The sequence below is a fragment of the Bidens hawaiensis genome, unplaced genomic scaffold (genome assembly GCF_021521415.1).
Source record: "Bidens hawaiensis isolate Kalapana, Puna unplaced genomic scaffold, B.hawaiensis_p1.1 tig00006083_1, whole genome shotgun sequence".
NCBI classification, from domain to species: Eukaryota; Viridiplantae; Streptophyta; class Magnoliopsida; order Asterales; family Asteraceae; genus Bidens; species Bidens hawaiensis.
In genome coordinates, this window is record NW_027491403.1 from 1,303,538 (window position 1) to 1,329,667 (window position 26,130).

A 26,130-nucleotide genomic window follows, 5' to 3' on the forward strand; every position below is an offset into this window, starting at 1 on the left:
CTTCCTCATGGACCCTAAGTTGGTGGTATCCTGACCGTAGTCTATCTTCGAATAATAACTGGATCCCTGCAACTGGTCAAATAAGTCGTCAATCCTCGGTAAGGGGTACCGATTCTTGACTGTCAGCTTGTTCAGCTCCCTGTAGTCAATACACATCCGGAAGGAACCATCCTTCTTCTTTACAAACAGTACTGGAGCTCCCCAAGGTGAGAAGCTTGGGCGTATGAAACCCTTATCCAATAGTTCCTGTAACTGATTGGATAGCTCTTGCATCTCAGATGGAGCTAATCGATAAGGCGCTCGAGCTACTGGCGCAGCTCCTGGGACTAAATCAATACGAAATTCGACTTGTCGTGGCGGCGGTAATCCGGGCAAATCTTCAGGAAAAACTTCTGGAAATTCGCGCACTACTGGTAAGTCTTTAATTCTTCGCTCATCTCCTTTCTTCTCTACTACATGCGCCAGGAAGGCGTAGCACCCTTTCCTTAGGCACTTGCGCGCCTTTAGGCACGAAATCAGTTTCGTCGCAACTCCCCTTCTTTCCCCTTGAATCACCAAGATTTCTCCGTTCAACAGTGGGACCCGAACCTGCTTCTCATGGCAAATAACTTCCGCGTGGTTCTCGACTAACCAATCCATACCTATTACAATGTCAAAACTTCCCAAGTCTATTGGCAACAAGTTAATATTGAACCCGTGACCTCCCATGACTATTACACATTGTTCAGTTCTTTCGTTCGCGCATAACTGCCTACCATTGGCTAGTTCTATAGTATAAGGTATGTCTAGCCTACTGGTTGCTAGGCCTAGGGAGTCTTTAAACTCAGCGGATAGAAAACTTAGGTCAGCGCCAGTATCAAATAAGACAGATGCAAAATGGCCGTTAAGCAAAAACGTACCGGTTACCACATTCGGCTCTTCTTTAGCTTCGCCCGCGCCGATCACAAAAGCTCTCCCGCGAGTTTGGGTTCCCTTTTGTGGGCAATCCCGACTGAAATGCCCTGGTTTTCCGCATGCGTAGCAGTTGTCACTGGCTCCAGCTTCCTTAGCACGGCAATTCACCGTCTTGTGCCCTGACCTGTTACACTTGGCGCACATGACACTCGCGCATTCACCTTCGTGGTGAAACTTGCATTTGTTGCACCATGGGTAAGGCCCGCTGTATCCTTTCCTTGATGGCTCCGCGGCTTGGATCGCGTAAACCCTTGCGCTTTCCTGCTTCTTGAACGGTGGCTGCTTGGAGTCCGACCCTCGGTGGTGAGAGTTCCATTTCCTCTTGGAGTCAGAGGTTCGCTGCTCGTTTCCGCGCGTAGTCAACATACCCGCACGGACCGTATCCCTTGTAAGGGTGATGGCCCGCGCTACCGCCTCATCAAAGGTTGGAGGCGCTGCGGCGTTGAGCGGAACCCTAACAACAGGAGGTAACCCAAAGATATACCTCTCGATCTTCTTTTCCTCCGTGTTTGCCATGTCTGGCACCAACTGGCAAAGCTCGTTGAACCGGTTGTTGTAGGCGTCGATATCCGTTCCTACCATGGTGTGGTTCCAGAATTCCTGTTGTAGACTCTGAATTTCTGCGCGAGAGCAGAACTTTCTCATCATCATTTCCTTCAGTTCCTCCCAAGTTTTGTGAAGAGCAACTTCTCGCCCCAAAGTCTTCACTTGAAGCTTCCACCAAGACGAAGCTGCTTCTTGGAACATGCAGGTCGCGTAAAGGACCTTCTGGTTCTCACTACATCTGCTAATGGAGAGAACTGTCTCCATCTTGTCAATCCAGTTGTAGAGCCCAATGGCCCCTTCGGTACCCTTGAATGGCCAAGGCCTACAGGCCATAAATGTCTTATAGGAGCATCCTTTGTCCAAGGCTCCTGATTCGGGTTCTGGGGTCTCGTTCTGACGACCCTGACTAGATTCGGCCTTGCTGGCCTCATGTGTCGCGATTGCCTGCACGATTATTTCCGCGAGTTCCTCGGGTGTCATGGTAATTCCCTTGGCTCTAGCTGGAGGCATTTTCGCTTTAAAAGAGTGAAAATATATCAAACTTAGCGCATGTACTCTGAGCACATAATGTTCTTATCTTTATTCACTAGACACTGTGTGACCCGTGTTCCTAAGTGTGTGTAGTTTTTCTTTTGAAAATATTTTCTTTGAAAAATATTTCATGCGATTCCCCAACGGTTATAGTCTAGGTTAAAACTTCTTTTCCTAGTTCGCTATAACCAGTGCTCGGATACCAATCTGTCACACCCGGCCCTGAACGGCGGAAACAGCCGGGCGCGCGCGAGAGGGGATTGATAATTAAGCACGGGCCATTGCAAACATTCAAAGTAAGATTTTCATTGCGCAAGAAATGTTTAATACAAATACATTACATTGTTTAAAAATTACATAAAAACATCCAAGTATAGAAACTGTTGAAGATTTCCATGCCATATCCCCTTTGCGCGGCGGGAACAACTACGCGCATCGAAGGGATAGAACTAAAATCTTCCAAAAAGCTAGTTTTAGATGTTCAGCGTGAGGTGCTCTAAGTGTGACTCCATGCGCTACCTAGTTATCTCCTGAAAGACACGTAAAACATTTGAATCAGTATAAACTGAGTGAGTTCACAAGTTTTAGTAACTTGATAAATCGTATTGCATCATAGTCTTGATAAAAATCATTCTGAAACATAATTCTGATAGCATCATTACAACACGTGTTTAGTAAAACATAGTTCTGATAACATATTCTGATAAAATCGTTCCGCGGGCTACGCGCGAACATTTCTGGGAACCGTGCTCGTCTGTGTAAGTGGCGCTGCCACTACGAGTGAAATAAGTAATACCGTCCCGCGGGTTACGCGTGGACACTTCTGAAAAACCGTGCTCGTCTGTGTAAGTGGCGCTGCCACTACGAGCGAATAATACCGTCCAGCGGGTTACGCGCGGACGTTGTGCCGGAAAACAAGGCGCTCGTCTGCGTAAGAGGAGCGACCTCTACAAGCGGGCTCAATCCCATAGTACTGCCCCGTGACATGCTAGGCACTCGTCTGTGTAAGAGGTGCGACCCCTACGAGTGGGCGGATCAAACCAGCAGTCCCTACCCTTAGAGTTCCAATGGTAAAGTGATCACTTACTCGAATTCTGGCGCACATACATAGTAAACCATAGATAACCGTTTGCATTGCTCGTGAAACATAATTTAAACACAATCGTTTGCATAACTTGTAAGTATACCATGATAAATCGTAATTTAAGTACGTGTCCCTCGCCCCGAAAACAGTTTAAAAACAGTGAAGATAGTGAAAATAGGGGCTGTGAGACTCACCTGTGGTTCTTGTTAAAGGATTAATCGAGATTCGGGTTTTCTTGGTGTTGGCCTCGGAATTGAAGGTCTAGAATATGATAAAATAACAAGAAGTATATATATTAAGATCAAGAAATAGGAGAACATAAGGGTTGGAAAGTAGATCTCAAGGTTATAATCTCGGCTTACCTAGTAACAGGATCGGAAATGAAAACAACGGATGCTTGGGAGATGATTAGTGCAAGTTTGCAGTTCTTAAGAGAGAAGTTTGAAGTGTGTTTGGGTGATAATTTGGGTTACATATTTATAGGCAAAATTTAGGGAATACAATCCCTTGCTTTAGGGGATTGTAATCTTTTCATATCTAGGTGTAATGATGATAAAGTATGGAAATTATTATTATTTATTTAAAAGTGGAGGAGTGGGTAAAAGATTCTGATTTGATTTGGACAGGACATGCAGGTCTGTGGTTGGTGGGAGTAGGGTGGCTGACAGTTGACTTTTCATTTTACAGTATGCTTTTTCAGATGCTTTTGTCAGTGTACAGTAAAAAGTAGAAATCTCTGAAACACGCAACTTTCCCTTTTTGGGCCGGAATAATCCCCTTATATCTGAAGATTAGGCTAAGTGTTCTGCGCGTATAGCTTTGTGCGTATAGCTTTCTGCGTATAGCTTTCTGCGTGAAGGACATTTCTTTGCTGCGGGTAGGTACGTAACCTTCTCGCAGTTAGGGACTTTGAGTTTCATTTGTAGATTCTCCAGGTGGTCTTGGTATTTCAACATAGTGATCAGTCATGTTGAAGTCAATTCCATCTTGGAGCTTCAGACAACTAGCTCTCAATGTTCCCGCCATGCGGGGAGGTTAGTTCCCTTTCCGCATGCGCATAAACGATTTGGGTTGCACCCGCCTTAGCATCATGCGGGACGGTCGACCCATTAGATAACATAAAGTTAAGTTACATGAAAACATAAAGCCAAAACATTCGCGCACGGCGCATATAACATGTGCCCACGCTGGTTCTTACATCACGCGCTCGCGCAGGGCGTACATAACAATTGCCCGCGCTGATTCTAACATAGCGCGCTCGCGCAGGGCGCACATAACGTGCCCGCGCTGATTCTAATTTAGCGCGCATAATATTCACAATCACCTAATTATTAGGTTGATTACTTAGTTTATAGGGTTGGGAAATTACCGGGTGTCACAAATGCCCTTTTTGAGGACAGGGGCTGTGTCCGACATGGCATCCGGGATGCCAGTGGCATGCCTATTCTCGAGAAAACCAAGTCCCGCTTCCTTTTTCCAAAGAAGGTGCGGGTTGAGCCGACTGTCTCGAATGCCACCTTTGAAACAGGTGCGTATGTTTTGAACCCTCATCCGCTTTTTGCTATTACTTCTGACGGGACGGTCGCCACTTTATTGTCGAGTGATGATGACGGCGATAGTTCTGATTTCTCGATCTCCCAAAGAGAGAGGGAATCTGATGACGATACATCTGAAACTTCATCTGTCTCCCATTTGTTGGCAGAATTGGAGAAAAAGAGAGCTTTTATGACTTTCCAAGCAGGACAAGCGGGTGGCAAAACTGCGGATGCTGAGGCGGGATCTTCAAAGAAGAAACGAAAAACCCATCGTCCTAAGAAGCCACAGTACAATCTTGCCGATTGTATTGACACGGTGGAAGGTATATATTAATCCTTTTAAGTGTTATACTTCATAAAATGTGTATCTAAAAATAGCTTTTGGTTTTGTAGATCCGCTGATCTTTGGAGAAGATGTCTCTTAGAAGTTGCTTACACCTACCCCTCAAACTGAACAGTGACCATCCCCTTCTCCATGGAAGAATGTGGAGGATAAGCCTTCGACTCCTCCTAGAAATATTAACACAGAGGATCAACCATCCTCACCTTTGGTAGTGGAGAGAGTGCCAACCCCTCCGATTGATAATGCCACTATAGAGGGGGCTAACGTCCAGTCTGAGACTGATGATCGTTTCAACTATCTTTTTGAGGCTGGGGGTGGTACTGGTGGTCGGTAGGACAATCTTGCTGTTAATGAGGAGGGTTACAGGACTGAGGAGTCTCCTCTTCGGCCTCCTCCTCAACAACTTTTTTCAACCCCAACTTGCCTTAAACCTTCGGGTGCTCGTTACTATGGGGATACAGGCCTGGGTGATACACAGAATTGTTTGTCCCTCCATGGGGAATTACTAACGGGTCACGGTTCTCCCATCCTAGAACTTGTATGGATTTCGTTGAACATTGCACGCCAACCTCTGAGATGGCAGTTTAACGAGACCTTTCCCACCATGACCTGCATACCAACGTGGCTTACCACCTGGCTAATGCTTTAGCCGGTAGCCAAGAAGTCCTAAGTGAATGGCGTACTTTAGGCGGGAAAGTGGGAGAAGCCCGGCGGCCCACTGAGGCTGCCAAGAAAGAAGCTGAGGAGCATCGCATTGCTGCCCAAACTGCTAAGTGGAAGCAGATCGATGCGGAGAATGCCCTTAAAAGTGAACAAGATCGTAATGCTGCCGCTACTCGCCGATGGAAGGAAGCTTGTGAGAAACAAAATTCCCTTCTTGAAGCTGCTCGGGCGAAGACCCAAAAGGAAAAAGATGACCTAGCCCGCGCTCAAGAAGTTAATTCTTCCTTGGAAGATCAAGTGGCTCTTCAAGGTGCACGTATCCATGATCTCGAGGCGGAGCTAAATTTGCAGAAGGAACGAGCCGAACATAAAGACCAGAGCGCTGTTGAAATTCAGGCTGCTTATGACTCCCTCCACAAAGCTCATGAGGAAGCTATCGTGGAATCGGAGGAATTCCGGGCGCGGGCAGAGCGTGCAGAGCAGGACCGTCAGTGGTTCCTTACTCGGGGAGTTGATGCTGTAAGTTAATCTTTATCGTTTATTATATCACTCTTATTCTTTGATATTGGGAACTTATGTTTTTGTCACAACAGGTCATCCGCCATATTAAAGGAAGTAAGGAGCTGAATGATAGCTTTGCTAATGTGATGGCTGCCTCTTCTTCACTTGGGCGTGTGGCGGGCTTCCATGAAGGAGTGAGTTATACTCGAAGAAACCGCACATTTCAGGACCATCCGCTGTACGGTGTAAACGTCAAACAAAATCGTGCGGACCGGGTCAAGGAGCATGACACTTTAGTGTTTCCTCTACAAGATGCGCTTCCAGAGTTTGCTTCCGTATATGACTGCGTACAACTTTTGAAGAGTTACCTTGGGGAGTAATCTGAGGATGATTTCTCTCAGATCTTTTCCTCTTTCTAAGATTTCTTCATCTTTCTGCTGTGAAAATGGTGAAAGAAAAGAAAAACACCCCCACAATTAGTGAGGTCGTCGTCTGTCTTAAAGGAGAAGATTATAACGACGTTGTTAACGTATATGGATTGACGACGGAGTGGGAGCCAGAATGTCCTGCTAGTGGTTCTATTGCCACTACCCCTCCTCCGAATAAAATGGCTGTCTACGTGGACCATTTTACGACAGGGAATTTCCGGATTCCGGTGACCAAGTTTGTCGAATCGATCCTGACGACTTATGGGATTCATCTGTCCCATATCCATCCCTTTGGGATGTTGAGAATTCGACATTTCGAATTTTGTTGCCAAACTCGTAACCTAGAACCGACTGTTGGCATGTTTGTCGTTTTTTATAAGATGACCTTTCGCGATGGATGGTACAGTTTTGCCTCCATCGAGAAGAGGATTATAGGCACGGAATGGCTCCGTAGCCTTCATGGCTGGAAGCCAAAATTTTTCTGGATTCATGAGGACATCATTCCGTTCAAGATGACGAAACGTAAGGCGGACGCTCCCATGCCCGTAGTTCTTGCTAGCGCTCACGAGGATCAGGCGCGGTATAAAACGCTGATCTCCACGCCAACTCCTCTACGCCCAATTCATGAAGGGACGATGATGTGTGCAAAGATGTGGCCGTTTCCAAGTCTGGAACTGTACTACGAGGAGACTAACAAGAGTAAGTTTGTTGTTATCTCTGTTTTGTCATTGAGTATTTTCTAACTTTGTTTTCTTGCTTTGTGTAGGTGAAGGCTCCGCCTTTAGCACTTTTTTGGATCGCGAGGGGGGAATGATGGTGCGCCGCCCAATCGATAAGAGGGATGCGCCTTTTCTTGAGCGCACCCGTCATAATTTTGTACTCCCCACAGCTTTCCGCCCGGAACCTAAAGATTCCGAGGAGATGTATGCCAAAGGTGAGGCATATGTTAACGATTGCATCCAGAAAGGTGAGGGCATTTTGAAACCCAAACCTATGACTGCTATTACTTCCAGCGGAGTGATTGTGCTCTTCTCGTCTAGTGAGGAGTCATCACTTTGTGAAGAAGCTTGTCCAACTGATGTTAATAGAGCCGTGGGCTCATCTGCAGGTCTCACTCGCCAGAGGGCTGCGTCTAGCCAAACGGCGGATCAAGATGACGCTACAACTGAAGCAGAAGGCAAGAGGCCTGCGTCTGATGACGTCACTGCTGAGGGATCGTAAAGCGAGTGAGGCGGGCGTCTTCAAAGCGGCTGGAAAACGTAAGGTTAATCCAGTCAAGATTGTCTTAAAGAAGAAGAAATCTAAAAAGACAAATCCTGCTGCTTTGGAAGCTCGTTTGGATCAACTCGACGCTAACAATCCTTCGTTGGGTAAGCTAAATCTTTTCACTTGTTAATTGTTGTGGATTGGAATGTTTCTAACTCATTTGCTGATGTTTTTCAGTGAACCTGGATAACCTCTCTGAAGGTATTTCCGGTTTGAAGGATTCTTCTGTTCGTCCGCCACCACCACGCCCTAACACTGCTCAAGATCCAGTTATTGTGGCGGACGACTCCCCACTGAAGAAGGATGAGGCCGACACCACTGTTCACGCTAAGGTGTCGTCTTCTCAAAATGTACACCACTTTAGAGATCAAGGGGGTGTGAGCACGTTTCCATATGCTTCCCCCACTTTTCCTCCTCCTGGGGGGAAGACCCCAGCCCACATCTACCTAACTGGTCCTTACGTCGGGATTCAACATTCCGTGACGTGGACACATGTTTTGATTTCCTGGAGGAATGTCTTCCGCCTGGTGAGAGGGAGAGGCATCGCCTTAGTGTTCGCCAAGAGTTGCTAAACTCCCATTCTTATTATTTGGCAAACTCTCTTTCCACTACCCATGAAATAACCAGGGATTGGTTGGCAATGAATGAACAATTGGACGGGCTGCTGCCTCTGCTTCTGATGCTAAAGAAGAAGCCCTTAGTGCTATAAACGAAGCTAGAGAAACCGGCCAAGCCCTGGAGGCGGAGAAGGTTGCTCGCTCCGCATCCGAGGAAGCTAAGGTTGTCCTCCAGGGGCAACTGGAAGAACATGCCAAAGCAATGGCTGAACATGCCAAGTTGATTGAGGCTCTGCAAGCTGAATCAGCGGCCAAAGACAAGCGTCTTTCTGATCTTAATGCCAAAAATCGTGACCAAGCTTTGGAGTGCGCTGGTCATAAGACGGAGCTTGTCCTGGCCAAGGCGGATCAAAAGTGGCTATTAGCAGAAGCTATTCCCAAGGTATGTCTTTTGTTTTTCACCATAAATATTCTAAGTATTGAAGATCAATTAAACATAGTTGTTTTAATAGGTCATCTCCGATGTTCGGGCTAGCGATGAGCTTGGGAATTGTGTCGCTATCCTTCTAAATGCTTCTAAACAAGCTGGTCGCCAACTGGGTTTCCAATAAGGTTACCAATTCGGCTCAACTTCTAAGCTTCCTGAAGAATACATCCTAGCTGGTCTGGATACTGTTGGCATCCTTAAGAAGAAGTCAAAGGATTTCGATTCGTTGAAGTTTTCTTTGACGGATCAGATATCCGATCTTGCTGATAAGGAGGATAGCATCTAGCAATTAAGGACTCTTCTTGAACTAGATGAAGAGTAAGAAGATGACGATCATGCTGATGATGCGGGAGGCGAGGGTGTGTAACATAATGATGTTGCACCATGAATAAATTTTTCTGTTCTTTTTTTTAGATAAGCTCCTCCATCTCTTTTGTAATCCTTTTTTTGTATGAATAAAAAAGGCTTTTTATTTCATCCGTCACACTTTGTTTATGTATAAATCTTTTTTTTTATATAATATAAGTGTTTTCGGCGGATCTTCTTTGTGTACGAATAAAGGATTATGTAATAATACAAGTCTCAAGTGACTGAAATGAAAACTTTCATAACTAAGGCATAAGCCGAATTACAAGAAATGAAACTACAAATGTTCTTAACATCTAGTTAGGCACGCAGGCCAAAAGAAAAACCAACGAAATGTAACATTTTCTTAGTTGGGCCCCATTCCAGGTTCTAGGGATCTCTGTCCCGTCCAACCTTTCAAGTTTGTAGGCACATTTGGATAAAATTTTCTGGAATTTATAAGGTCCTTCCTAGGTAGGAGCCAACTTGCCCGAAGGCTCTTGCCCGGAGGCTTCATTATTGCGGCAGGCAAAGTCTCCCGCATCGAATTCACATCTTTGGATCCGAGAGTTATAATATTTTTGCAACTGGAATTTATAATTATGCACTCGGATTGATGCCAATTCCCTCCTTTCCTCAAGGAGGTTGAGGGTCATCCGGAGTTCATGATCATTATCTTTGATCATGAGAACTCTGGCGGATGGGATTCCGATTTCGGCCGGAATCATGGCCTCTGTGCCATAGGTTAAACTAAAGGGTGTTTCGGAGTTGCTGGAATTTTTCTGAGTGCGGAAAGCGCATAGTACATGGGGTAATTTGTCCACCCAACCCGTCCTGTTAGTTCCTAGTCTGACCTTGATTCCTTCTTTGATGGTCCGATTAGTTCGTTCAACTTGACCATTCGCTTGCGGGTGAGCTACAGAGGTGAAGGTTTGAGAAATGTGTAATTCTTTTAGCCATTCTTGTAACCCACTGTCCGCGAATTGTGTTCCGTTGTCACTAACGAGCTCTAGGGGGAGGCCGAAACGACATATGATGAATTCCCACAAGAATTTTTTAACACTCGCTGCTGTTATAGAAGCAAGTGGTTTGGCCTCCACCCATTTTGTAAAGTAGCCAATGGCTACTATTAAGAATTTGACCCGTCCAGGGGCTTCAGGGAAAGGTCCCATGATATCAATAGCCCATTTTTGGAACGGCCAGGCTGAAGTGACTGGAACTAACTCGTTCTTTGATCGTAGCGTGTTAGGGGCATGCCTTTGGCAAGAATCACACTTTCTGATTTCAATTACAGCATCCAAGTGCATCCCCGGCCAATAGTATCCGACGTTCATTAACTTCACCACGACCATTCGCAGGCCAGCGTGAAGACCACAAATGCCTTCATGAACTTCCTTGATTAGGTAATTCGTGTCCTCAGCATCCACACATCGTAGTAGTGGTCCGAGGAAGGAACGTCGATACAAGAGACCGTCAAGTATTTGATAGTTCAAGGCTTTGTGCTTTATCTTCCGGTCCGTTGTTTTTCCTTCCGGAAGTGCTCCGGACGACAGGTATGCTGTAATCGATGTCATCCAGGATTCTACTCCCGTTTGGATCACTAAGACCTGATGTTGCGGGACAGACGGGCGGTCTAATATTTCGATGCGGATGTCTTTGGCAAAGTGTTCGAAGTTTGTTGAGGCCAATTTACTGAGGGCATCCGCTGATCTGTTCTCACTTCTCTTTATATGAATGACTTTGCAAGAAGAGAATTGGAGCATCAGATCTTTCGCCTGTGACACATATGAAGCCACGATATCATTCTTCGCTTCGTATGTGCCGTTGATCTGTCCCGCAATCAACATGGAATCCACTCGAGCTTCCAAATGCTTAACCCCAAGCTTTTTAACTATCCTCAAGCCTTCCAAAAAAGCTTCATATTTTGCCTCGTTGTTGGTACTTTTGAAGTCCAACTTTATGGCATATGTAAACTCATGGCCTTCGGGATTGACTAGCCTGAGGCCTGCGCCACATCACTAACTGCTTGAAGCTCCATCCGTAAATAAGGACCAAATTTGTCCTGATTCCGGGGGTGCTTGGGGTTGTTGCTCAATCAAACATTCTTTTTCTTTGTGATGCGGGACCTCTGTCACGAAGTCCGCCAATACCTGCCCTTTGATTGCTGGCCTAGGTTTGTACTCTATTGCGTGTTCACCTAGCTCGATGGCCCACTTGGCCAGTCGTCTAGACAATTCAGGCTTGCTAAGAACGTTTTTGAGCTTGTATCCAGTCAAGACATTGATGGGGTGTCCCTAAAAGTATACGAGGAGGCGTCGAGCAGCATAAACTAGTGCCAAAACAAGTTTTTCTAGCATGGAATATCTTGTTTCTGGGTCCGATAGTGTTCTGCTGACGTAGTAGATCGGTGTTTGAACATTCTTGCGATCGGGCAGAAGGACGGTCCCAATGGCAATGTCTGAAGCAGACATGTATAACGTTAAAGGTTCTCCCGCGTGGGGTGCTGTTAACGTGGGAAGTTCCATCAAACATTTTTTAACCTCCAAAAAAGCTTTTTCGGCCTCTGCGGTCCAGTTAAATTGTGCTTTCTTGAGACAATTTCTTAAAGTTGAAATGAAAGGATGGGACTTAGCTGCATGATTTGCCAAAACGATTCAAAGCAACCAGTCGACCATTTAATGTCTGAACTTCTTTGAGGGAAGACGGAGAAGGCATGCGGGCTACAGCTTGAACTTAATCTGGATTAGCTTTGAAGCCCGCATCCGTGACAATTACTCCCAGAAACTTTCCCTCTTCCATTCCAAATGAACACTTGGCCGGATTCAACTTCATATTGATGCTCCTCAACACTTTTTATTACAAGATCATACATATACACTTCTAAATTTCGACCAATTTGATTTTTGAACGCTATGTCCATTAATCGTTGATATGTGGCTCCCGCATTCTTTAGTCCGAAAGGCATCATTTTGTGGCAAAAGGTGTCATGATCAGTGCAAAATGCTGTTTTTTCTTCATCGCCCGCTGCCATGCGGATATGATGGTAGCCCTTGTAGGCGTCCAGGAAAAATTTGAATTTGAATGGTGCCACCGCATCAACCTTGAGATCTATTTCGGGTAAGGGATAACAATCTATGGGACATGCTTTATTTAGATCTTTGAAATCGATACACATCCGCCATGACCCATTGCTTTTGGGGACAATAACTGGATTGGCAACCCAGGTCTGATAACGAATTGGGCGGATGATTCCAGCTTGTAAGAGGTCCTGGACTTGCTCATTCATTGCTTTTGTTTGTTCCGGACCAATCTTACGTTGTTTCTGAACAACTGGCGTAAACAACGGGTTTACTCTTAACTTGTGTTCCGCAATATTCATCGGGACACCGGTCATATCCGCAGGTTTCCATGCTAAAACATCAACATTCTTTGACAATAACTGTTTCAAGAAAGTCCGTACTATCTCGGAAATAGCAGGTCCTATTGTTACAGTTTGATTAGGAAATTTTTTGTTCAAAACCCATTTCTCTGGTTCAGTCCTCATAGTTTGTTTTGGAATCTTGCTAGGTTTTGAGCTCTCTGTCGCAGAGCAGGGTCGATTAACAAAAATTATTGCTATACCGGTGTGAGTTGGGACTCCTACTGCACCGTGTGCTGTGGACGGGTGAGCATTGAAGTCACCAATCGCTTCTCGTCCAAGAATAATTTCATGCTTTGATGTTGCTGGTAAAACCAGAAATTTAACCACTTCTGTCCTAGAATGAATTCCATCACTTAAGGTGACTGGGAATGAGATTACCCCTCGCGGATGCATTATTTCCCCTCCGAATCCCGATACTGGAGAGTGGATAGGTTTTAATCTTTCCTTATCATCCTCGTCAAGCCGTTCAAAACATTTTTCACACATAATGTCCGAAGTATTACCGGTGTCGAAGAAGACGTATTGGGAACGATAATGTCCGAATTGAGCAGTGATGATCAAGGGGTTTTTGTTATTCGGGACCCCTTTGATTCGTGGAAAAATCACTGGCTCATTCTTCCATTCCTCATCATCAGACTCCTTCCTCTTTTTTCTTATATCATACCCGCCTTGTATCATATGGACGTTTAAATCTCTGACTTGCTTTTTACTCGGACCCTGGATATCCCGTGCGGGAGCTTTACCACTGTCAGGTTTTCCACCTTTTACCAAGTGTCCAAGTTTTCCAGACTTTACAGCTGCTTCAATTTCATTTTTTAATGTTTTGCATTCATTCGTATTATGACCAATGTCATCATGATACGAACAACGTTTTTTCGGGTCCACGAATGATCTTCTCGTCAGTGGCTGCGGTTTTTTTAAAATTCACATTCTCCATGGTGAAAATTTCGGCGGGAGTCTTTGAAAGAGGAGTCCAATTATTGGGGCCTCGGTTGGAGGGTCCCGTTTTGTTTTTATTGCCTATGAGGGATCGTGCATCAAATGGTTTTGGTGCTTCCGTACTTGGCTGAAGTCTTGACCAGATAGGGCCTTTTGCCTGTTTATTTGGTCTCGGGGTTTGAAACTTGACTTTAAATTTTTTCTTTGAGTTACCACTTCTTAACGTTTTCTCGGTGTTCGCATACACTTTTGCTGCAGTCATGATATCGTCCCACTCTTTTGGCATTCCATCTCTGCCCGTATGTGTGCGGACTAAATCATCACATACGACGTTTTTGCGGAAGGCACCCTGAAGCATGTCTTTGCTTATACCACCGATGTTCAGGCTATCATCATTGAACCTGGTGATAAAATTTTCTCAAGACTCGTTATCGCGACGAACGACGTCTAAAATTTCTGATTGGTCTCGAGTATGTTTCTTCTGTTGATTGAACTGTTGAGAAAATTTCTTCACCAAATCGTCCCAGCTAGAAATTTCACCGTCAGGTAACTTTTCGAACCATTCTCTTGCTGCCCCTGTTTGTGTCAACGCGAACATGTGACACCAATAGGGAAGCGTCCAACCACTAACACCGCCTACCGCCACAAAGTTCTGGAGATGATCACTTGGATCAGTCATACCATTGTACTTACCTACCGATGTAGGTATCTTATCATTAACAGGAAAGGGTGCTGTGGCAATGCTTGCTATGAATTTTGATTTTTCAGCGAAAGCCGCGGGGCGGTATGGTTTAGTGAAGTCTCTATCAACATTGCTGTGGTATTCGGTGTGGCGGACTACGTCATGCGGACGACTACTCCTTGCTCTGGAGCTCATCCCACTATGTCCGGTATACCACTGTATTCACCCGGTTGAATAGTTGAATCATAGCTATCAAATTCCTCCAAGTAGGATGGCATCCGCATGTTTATGCGAGGACGAGGGCGTAACCCCGGTATTTCACCAAACTCTGGCTCCGCTTGCTGACTGTAACGGATCTGACTTCCTCTCACTGTTGGTGGAGGAGAAAGAGATCTCCAGGGAGATTCCTCATAATCCAGAGTACGAATGTGAAACCTTTCATTACGTTTTCTGCGTTCATACTCAGCCACCAAACTTTGTTGTTGCGCGTGGAGCCACTCTTCAGGAGTTAACGTTCCTCCAGATCTAGAGTTACGTTGTTGAGATCTCGCCCTATCGGAGTCGCCCGAGTTGTTTTCCGGATCAAATATCGACCTGTTTCGGTGGGTCTCTTCTGCAATTTGTTTGAGATTACCCAAATTAAACCTTCTGGTGCCGAGGCACGTCCCATGTCTGTGGGAGTGAGGCCGGTCGGTGCTGTAACATTTTCTAGAGTAAATTCCCCAGGTGTTACATTGGTGATTCGTGACCCCGGTGCTGTGACACGTTCAAGAGTACGGCCACTTGGAGTTGTAATCCGTGCAAAAACAATGAGACCCGGAGGTGCTTCTATGTTAGTTACACGTGAATCTGGTGCAGGGGTTCCCGTCGGCCCTTCAGGAAGGTTACTCATATCTAATGAACCAAAAAACCAACTGAAATTGTTGTTGTTCTAACACCAAAAACGGATGGTGCCAATGAAGAAACACGGATCCGTTCCCCGGGTATGGGTCCTGGATCCGTGAGTCTACGGGGTAAAGTACGATAATTACAACTAAGATATGAGTATAGCTGCCCAAAGTCCAATGACCGGAACCTGCAAAACAAACACCGTGAGTCTCGTTACAGGAAGGACAAGGGGGGGGGGGTCTTCCTGTAACCACCCTCCGGCGTGAGAATCAGTATCGTTCGTAAGGGAGAAAGTACTAAAGTAAATAGATTAAGTGTAGTCAGAATGTAGATGAGTGAAAATGAATATCTCATACCGTTTGACAAGGTATTTATAACCGAAGGGTGTAGGAAGATGATTGGGCCAGCTGTCTTCTTCTAGAAGATCTTTGATAACTGCCTGGAGACGTGTCTTCTTGCGATAGGTTGAGCTATACGTCCCATGTGCATGGGTATAACAACCTGGACACGCGTCGTCTAATGATAGGATGGATTGCACCCTGGCCATGTGCACGATTATAACAAACTGGCCATGTGTCCTTTATTTATTGGCTGTTCAGTCACGTATTCCCCAAGTAAGAATCATGAACCTTCTTCTAGAGAGTATTTGAGTGATGACAGTTGTCTCGCTGGCATTGTCTTCCAGATGTTTAGGCGGATAGACGTCCCATCCTACGGACGACTTTTGAGGATGCCAGGATGTTTCCGCGCATGTTGTGAGGACGTTCCTCCTCATTCGTGATATGCGGGTGGTCCATGTGCCCCGCGGGTGGTTTATAAGAGGATTCTCTGTGGCCCGCGGGTGGTACTTAAGGGTATTTGGGTCTTTTTGGTACCCTACCTCTACAGTTGGGTTGTTCGGGGTAACGATTGAACGAGTCAAGTATATGTCGGGTTTGGGGTTTAACATGTTGAAAAAAAGTATTCATATTTAACATGATCTATATACATAAAACCATAATTCAAACCTTCATAAACAATAATCAAATAAGATTTTTCATAAGTTGCTTTTGACAATATTTAAACCAATAATTGTTTCAGTATAATTGTATATATATATGTAGAAAATGGTTCAAATAAAAAGAAGTAGTTTCCTAATAATGGTAAGAACCAATCTAATTTTGACATTTGACATTAAAACCTATGGTGAAAGAACAATTCCAGGAATTTATGTCGGTTATAATGATGAAAAAGTAATTCTAGGAAACTATGACGGTTTTTGGTAATTTTAAATCTCAACCATTGATTGATATGATCCAATGACTATGATTTATTCTTAGTCTTTCTAGAAAATTACTTGGTTTTAAGATAACTATATATATATATATAGACACACACACACACACACACACTTAGATTTAGGTCCCGTGTAACACACGAGATGATCTATATAATAAAGTTACAAATAAAGCAACACATAATACATATGAAAAAAATGTATTGCATCTATGCTTGTACCATTATATATAAATTAATTTTATTTATATCATAAAATGATTTTTTCCAAAAAAAAATGAGCTTAATAAAAAAATGCAAATGCAAAAACATACTCGAGAACAGTCCATCTATTGTAAATTTCATTATCAGTGTCATATTTATATGAATGAAAGAATTTTGGTTATAATCAATTTCGGAGAATACTTCTCATATAATAATAATAATTTTGATCTACACCATAAAAAAGATTTTGATAAGTATAAGGGGTTTCTCGACCTTGCCATAATGACAATAAAAAAAGATCTATATACATAAAACCATTATTCAAACCTTCATAAACAATAATCAAATAAGAGTTTTCATAAGTTGCTTTTGACAATATTTAAACCAACAAAAATTTCACAATAAATTTGTGTGTGTGTGTGTGTGTGTATACACACTTAGATTTAGAGTCCGTATAACACATAGGATGATCTAAATAAAAAAGTTACAAATAAAGCAATACATAATGTATATGGAAAAATGTATTGCATCTATGCTTGTACCATTATACATCAATTGATTTTATTTATATAATAAAATAATTTTTTCCAAAAAAATGAACTTAATAAAAAAGATGCACATGCAAAAAAAAAATTTACTTGAGAACACTCAACTTATTGTAAATTTCATTCCTCAGTGACATATTCGTATAAATGAAAGAATTGTGGTTATGAATCTATTTCGGAGAATACTTATAATATAATAATAGTTTTAAGCTACACAATGAAAAAGATTTTGATAAGTTTAAGGGGTTTCTTGAACTTGCCATATTGACAATAAAAAAAATTATATACATAAAACTACAATTCAAACCTTCATAAACAGTAATCAAATAAGAGTTTTCAAACTTGCTTTTGACAATATTTAAACCAATAAAAATTTCAGTATAAATATATGTGTATATATATATACGCACTTAGATTTAGAGCTCGTGTCACACGTATTGATGAGATTGATCCTCGTACGGGTTTTCTCCAACCCGTACGAGGATCAATCTCATCAATACGTTTACGGGTTAGGACTTGTGGCTTAAAGAATTTAAAACCACGGTTTACCTCGAAGAGAAAATGTTGATGAAACCATTCTGCTCGACGATCTCCACCGCGATTAATAAAAGGTCGACTCGTGAGGGTACGAACATCCCAAAACGGTAGTGAGAGAACATCAGTGATATGTTGATAATACTGTACGCCGTTTTCCCACTTGCTAATATAGACCTTTAAATCAGAATCATATAGCCAAGATACAATGTCACCTTTCACTGTCGACACGGCTTTGAAAATTGTCTTATGATTAGCTTTGGCTCGTGCGATAGCGTCGCCGTTTTCCCACTTACTCGAACCAACCTGGAATGTCAGCCTCAGTCGGATCAGCATCGCGCTCAGACATCTTGGCTTTTTTCTTCAAAACCTTATCCAAATGATCTTCAGCATCTTTGACGTTTTCTTCAGTAAAGGTAGGAATACCCTGATCAACATTGGATCATTGATAAAGATCGGGGTATTCCTCTGCTGTCACATCTTCAATCTCTATCTCCCCATCTTTGTAAATAAACGACGTATTCCCATGTGGAATAGTCGTATCCAGTAAGACTTCCTCATCGTTCACTACCCCCACATATCGGCTTCCAAAACATCGAGTTCTTCATCGTTCAGTCCCTGTAATAATGCAATCTATTCACGCGTTCGAGATTGATCAACAAACTGACCTTCTTCAATCTCGTCAAGGTTCACAGTGCTCATCACTACGCCTTTCTTGAAGTCCATGAATAAGATGGTGTTTGCCTTGACCGACTCGATTGGTTAAGCTTTAGTCGAGTCATGATAGACCACCATTTGTCTATCATTGCCTTCACCTCCGCTCGTACCAGCACTTGAGGATGAGCCGTGAGCTTGTTTCAGCTCACTACCTCCAACACCTGGAGTGTCAGGATCATCATCGTCATTCTTCAGCTTTTCAGTGCATCGTCTTTACAAGTAATTTAAAGTATGAGATCCTCATGTTCCTTGATCTTCACCCCCTGAGCCGTGACAATCTCACAAAGCTCCTTTGTCTCCTTTTGCTAATAGGAGAAGAACCCCATCATACGCCGTTGATTAATCATCATTTGCTCTTGAGCTTGATGATCGGCCGCCATTTGATTCTCATATAGATGAATCAAACTCAAGATCATGTTCATTTGATTCTCTGGGGTCAATGAATGAAACGTCAGAGGTACCGGCTGCACGAGACCTTGAAGACGACTTATTCTCATTAATGAGACGTCCATAAAATGAGTCGGCATCATATTCGGTTTTGGAGAAACCACCGAAGCAATAGCAGCAGGCCTTGGCATCGTAGATAAGATCGATTGAGGAATCATGCCAAGCCTTGGATCAGAAGTAAGCGTAGTCGTCAATGTTAATTCCGGGGTGCTAGTAGTAAGCGGCACTGCCGAACTCTGAGGTTCAGACGACCTTTGCACACGTGGACCTATTTCCACCCGAGATCCATGAACCACACGACGCTTGGGCGGTTGATCAGTCACTAATGCTTTGCCCTTACGTTTTCGTTGTGCAGCCTGAGAACTTGCTACCGCAAAGTCAACACATCGTTGGTCACCTCCCCGTCCACCATCACCACCTTCATCTCCATTATCACCACCTTCGTTCCCACCTAGATCATCTTCACGTTCGGAATCTAAGTCATCGCGTATCCAACGATCATTAGAAGGACATACATACGCCGGATTAGATAAATTACCAATCAAACGCTTGGTCCTCGGCGTCTGTTGCCTCTTTAATGTATCAGCAATCATATGCTCCAATTTCAGCACGTCATCTCTGAGTGTCAAATCAATCTTGACATCTTTAATAATATCTTTAATAATATCTTTAATAATATCAAGGTTTACTTATCCTAGCAAGGTATTTTGTCCTTCGGGCAAGGCTATCTTCAAGAAGTCTTCTTTAGTGTCTATCCCGATCAGGGTTCACTATGTGTAGCAAGATTGTTCTTCATAGCCAAGTAAGGTTTGCTTCTGAGTAAGCTTTTGGCTAACCAAGCTTTTGAATCCAAGTAGTTGGAAGATCTAGCAAGGTATTCATTAATAAAATAGTGGTCTGAGCATGCTTGATGAAAGTTGATAAAGAATTATCCTAAGGACTTCGTCGGGCAAGGTTCAACTCCGAGCAAACTACAGTATTACCAACACAGTTTGCTTTGCTAATAAGTTATTCACTAACAAAGAGTTGAAAAGATTTCTAAAGAACAAGTTTGCTCGTTTGATTATATCGGGCAAAGTTTGATATGATCAAGAAGATTGAAGTCTGCTAGGTGAGTATTTTCTTTGGAATATATCTAAGTAAATTCTACTCGGAGAACTGTTCTCCAGCAGACTTCGAGGTTACCAGGTCTACTCGTAAAAGACAAAAGGCACAATGCCAACTCGGTGAACACATATGATACCTAGTCTACCCGGAAGAACTGTTTTTACACTTAGTACATTTGAATAGGTAATTTTGATTATGTACCTATCATTAGGGTTTCTAGAAGATGGGGCAGTTGTAAGATGGTAGCAAGCCTATAAATATAATAATTTAGGGCACACCTACCACAGACAAAAAACACGGATTTTAGCCTTTACACTTTTCAGACTTAAAAGAATATTCCTGATTAAGTGTGACGGCTGTCCTAGGATAGTACGGATAAACTTTCCAAACAAGAAACCCTATTTGATTTTACATTTGTATGAATCATTTATATAAATGGAAATATCTTTGAGTGATTGTTTGTGTTTGTTACATTTATTAATCCTTAAGCAACAACCCTGTTTGTTTCTGATTACGCCGTTTACAAACAGTTTTCTTACCCAAAATAGCAACCGTCATTAACCCTCTTGTCGACACATTTATTGTGTGGGTTATGACTTTATTGTGAGTGTGATAGATCAATCCGAGACTGATAAGTGGTATCAGAGCTTGTTCGTTGCTGTTTGGGTGAAGAAATTGTTGCTATTTGAAGATCTGAAAAAGAAAGATGACGTAAGCAGAACACTGTTTTATTGAAGTATGATGTCAACTGCTCTGTTCTTCATTCTCTTATTTTACTTATTTTAATTAAAGTTTGCATCTTTATTACTTAATCTTGCTCCAATCGAACCAGATACATCAGATCTAAAGATTTGATTATCACATCGGATTATTTTCAAAACACTATTTTTACTCTGATTTGGTTATTCTCTGTTTCTGTTTCTCAAAATACCAAAATGTCTGGTTTTGAAGAGCAAGAAATTTCCACTAATAAAATTCCAAGACTGTATGGGCAGGAGAATTTTATCAAATGGAAGGTTTTATTTGAGGTAGTTGTGTGTTACAATGACATGGATATGTGGAACTCAATTAAAACTGGTCCATATGTTGCTGATGGTGCAAATCCTAATCAAGCCGTGGCTGAAAGAATGAGAAAGATTGATGACAGGGCTCTAGCTATGATCAAGCTGGGACTGTCATGGGATATCTTAACCAAGGTTGCACATCACACAACAGCTAAGGCTATGTATGATGCAATCCTTGAGATGTTTGAAGGTAACACTGAACTCAAAAATATCAAGAAAACAACTTGAGAGATTCAAGTACAAGGATGGAGAAATATCGAAATCAATTCTTGAGAGATTTCTAGCAATTGTGAATGACTTAAGAACCATAGATTATGTGATGACAGACCTTGATTTGACCACAAAGCTGCTGAACTCAATGCCCAAGGAGTGGTACACAACCATCAAATTCATCCTTCAAAAGCCCAACTATAAAACACTTAAGTTGGATGATGTGATCTGTTTCCTCCAAGCTGCTGAGATTGAGATGATCAAAAACGAAATGATCAAGGAGGAGAAGCCATGCTTCCATGTGTCAAATTCCCTAATTGTACCCATGGGAAACCTATCCACTAGGAATCAACAACAGATTCCCATCATTGAGGAACCAAATGAACATGGTGGTGAAACACATAAATCTTTAATTGGTGTGAGTACAAGTCACCAAGGCAGCCAGTCAAGATTCAATGTCTAACTTATTGATGACAATGAATCTGCCTCTGTGACAAGTGGACATTGCCCTATGGTGGTGGAAGCAGTGCACAAGGGAATGAAACTCAAGCTCTATTCTCCATGTTTACAGAGTCATACAATGCATTTGTTTCTAAGAACTTGATTCACACAAGTGTCATCCAAGATGACTTGGAACAAATAGATGCAGATGACCTTGATGACATGGATCTCAAGTGGCAGGCTGCCATGTTGGCTCTTAAAGCAAAATGCTATACAATAGGATTAGTAGATCACTTCTATTAGGGCCTAATGTAACACCCCGCAACCGCAGCGGAAACGTAAACGGGATGCGACAGACATCTCTGATATTAACCACATTGTTTATAAAGAAAACTGAATGCATTAATATACTTCAAAATTACATTATCTCATCTTTCATTACCGTCTAGGTGATACACACATCATACAATACGATTCATATTTCTATCTGTTATAATGTATCCTAACATCCCGCACACAAATCTTACACACATCAAGCACTTAGCACGTAAGCAATAACTTCATCTAAATTGTACCTGAAAAGCATGTGGGAAAACGGGTCAACTACGAATAGTTGGTGAGTTTCACAATTTTAGTAAACCATGATAAATCCATATCATAATATAACATTATCTGGGGACACTGTTAACCCAGTACTGTACTCGCTCCGGGGACAATGTTAACCCAGAAACACATCCAATAACCTCTGGGGACACTGTTAACCCAGAAACACATTTAATAACCTCTGGGGACACTGTTAACCCAGAAACACATTTAATACCCTCTAGGGACACTGTTAACCCAGAAACCCATTTAATAACCTCTGGGAACACTGTTAACCCAGAAACACATTTAATAACCTCTGGGGACACTGTTAACCCAGAAACACATTTAATACCCTCTGGGGACACTGTTAACCCAGAAACCCATTTAATAACCTCTGGGGACACTGTTAACCCAGAACACTGTTTCGGGCCTTACAATATTAGCATCTCAGACAATTACCATCTTAATACATTACCGTACGATTCCCGTACAACAAACATTATATAAATACATTCATTTCCATGAGATCGGCATGTACTTAAACACTTTGATAAAAACATGCTTTCCGCCCCGGGAAAATATTTAAAACAATTCAATAAAAAGGGGCTCGTGAAACTCACCTTAGCACATGCAAGCAGGTAACAACAATCATTATCAGTTAACACGTCCAATCTGTAATATGATCCCTACGATCGTTACTATACACTTATTATTAATATAACTTTAACCAAGTTAACCGGTACATCTGGGGGCACTGTTAACCCAGCACTGTACTCGTTCTGGGGGCAAGGTTAACCCAGAAACACTTATCCGGACTCAGATTGTGATGTCGTTTAGAGTTCCATGGTCACAACTACTATTAGTCGTTTTTTCTCGTTTTGCGTGTATAGCACGGTTATCCGTTTTTATGTTTCAAAAATGAGTTTGGTCACACACGACCCGAAATTAGTGGTTGTCTGATAATTTAATTAAAGATGTGAAATTATAGCTCGGTTTAGACGTCCCGATTGGCCGCGGGACCCGTTTCCGTCTTTGGCGTACCGGAAACTGTTAAAATAGGTTAAAATTACTCAAATCATCCGAATTATTTTCGGAAGATTTATTTTTACTTGTTTAACTCATTTATATGAAAATAGTTCATTTTTAGGGTTTTTATACACCAGTCAGCTCGCTTAAGCAAACTTCACCGGTTTACGTGTTTTAACTTTAAAAGTTTGATAATTAGCACGATTAATCATCCGTTTACTCTCGGATCTTGAAATTTTGCAAAAATCACTTTTTAACAGTGGGGAATTTTATAAAAATATTTCCAGAATTTATTCTTATATTTAAAATTTATTTATCTATTTTTTTTAAACACCATTTAAACACTAAATATGTCGTAAATACCAAACAATCTTAGAAAAATCCCAAATTTTTCCTGGATGTCCCCTGCCATCCACATAGTCCCCTGTAATTTTTCCAGAACCAAAATCTTCTTTTACATGCCCTTTTTACTAAAACCGAGCTAGAAATCCCTATAACTCGTTTAACCGAAAAGCCTACTTAGACTTTTCCAACGGACCTCAAATTTTGTGTGTGACTTATACATGATATGAAAAGCTCATCTGAAATTTTCCAGAATTTTTATGATATTTAACTATTTTTCACCATTTTTGGCCAAAACCGAGCATTAAATTCACCAAATATTCATCCTTTATCCAAAAATTACCAAAAATTCACAGAACTCATATTTTCATGTTTTTAATACCTCTGTAAAATTTCATGACCCAACTCTAAAGCATCAAGAATCTGTCCAAATTTCCCAAAACCGAACATAACCGAATATAACTTTCGTTTTCTGCCACTACGAGCTACAAACTCGTCTTTCCGCCTTATCTACCACTAAATACAGAGCCTACAATCAACATACCATAATACCAAGCAAGTTACACTCACGATCAAGCCATTTCTTTCATGGTTACGGTTATGATACTAAAACAAAGATTTAACCGTAAAAATTCGTTTTTGATTCGTTTAACTCCTTTCTTGGACCAAGATCCCTTGTATAACCCGTATACATCACTTGATCATGCAAGAATCGGTTTTCATCTTTGAAACCTCATTTTCTTGCAACAAACTCAAGAAACGAAGATGGAAACGTATATAATTCGATCTTTACCTTGTTTTTCTTGCTCCAAATCTCGGTTTTTTAGTTCATGGAATTGAGAGGAATTGATGAAGCTTGTGGATTGTTGACTGAAAAAAAGAAAAAAAAAAGAAAATGAAGCCAAGGGAGGCCGATCGGAATTATCAAGGGGTGGGGTGGGGCCCACTCCTTCATTCTTGGCCACACATTCGGATTACGCAATCTGGATAATGTTGTGGATAATCTGGTTCAGTTCGTTTTTCGGTTAAACGTTTAATTCCCCTCAAAACGAGGCCTAAACGGTCGTTTTTCGGCTTAAAAATAAAATTTATATAAAACCGATTTAAAAACTTAAACCATGACATTTATTAACTTAAAACGTCATATTATTAGTTATTACGCATCTTTTTCGGCTTGATCGATCGTCTCTTGCTCGGTTTGGTATTAAAGGTTTCGTTTAACGTACCGACGTACTATTAAATCGAAATCCTTTTTCTGTGCTTTAATCCACTTATCCCGAAGCTTTAATACTTCGTAACATCACTAAATATCATATATCTCGTCTATAATTGAACCCTCGATTCATTCGGGTTTCAATAACTATCGATCGTTTGATCGCATATTCAATACGGTGAATTATATATTCACGTACAATCAATACAATAAACCATGTATTCTCGTATAATTACCATGGTAACTCATGTACCCGACATTGCATATGACGTAACTAACGTCTACCGGTTAGGGTATACCTGGTTTCGTCTGAATCGTTACATTCTCCCCCCGTTAAGAAATTTGGTCCTCGAAATTTTACACGCCCACTATCTCCTTTCGAGAGAAAGGTGGGGGGCTTTTCCTTCAGAATCCACCCTCGCGTTACCAAGTACAATCTGGTCCTCGCTGTGAATTCCACTTAATCTTAATTAATAAAGCTTGGTATGTCCAAACTGTTTAGTTTTCCCGTCTACTATCTCTACGGAATTAGTTATGATATCAAACATGTCTTCTATGAGTACCTCTATTACTAGTACTTTCGTTGCCTCATCGCTTAGGCACTTTTCAATCCGTATACATGGCAAAATATCATGTATAGTACTTAGCCCATGGAGTACTTTAATCGATAAACTAAATGATCAACCATGGAGATAGTTCTCATGGGGTCCAATATATTAAGAAGCTATTTTCGGTTTTGCCAAACCTCATATCACCTCTCTCTAAGGTGTTGCCTTAAAATGCCTTGTCACCTCTATTCAGTGACAATGGTTTCCTTTGAACGTTGGCATAAATCCTTTGCCAACCTCGCGCTACTTTCAACTTCTCTTAAACATTATAAATCCGATTGGTTGTTTCTCGAATCAATTCAAATCTTATGGCTCGATCGACGCCCATTTTCAATTTAACAAATTGGTGATAACTACTTCACCCATAGAAAGCTTCAAGCTCTCGATGCTTCCTTCCCCTCCTTCCAATAATGGAAGTAGGATGACTATTTCGATCTGAGATCATTGAAAATGGTACTCCACGACGAGTTACCATTTCAACATCATGAACTTGGGCGAGAATTCATTGTGGTAATCGTCATAGATTGGGATGAAATGCGAGGACTGGTTAATCGATCCGCGATTACCTAATTTACCTCATGCCTTTGATATATCATGGGAATTTGCGTCCCGAAATCCATTGTAATTTATTCCCACTATCAT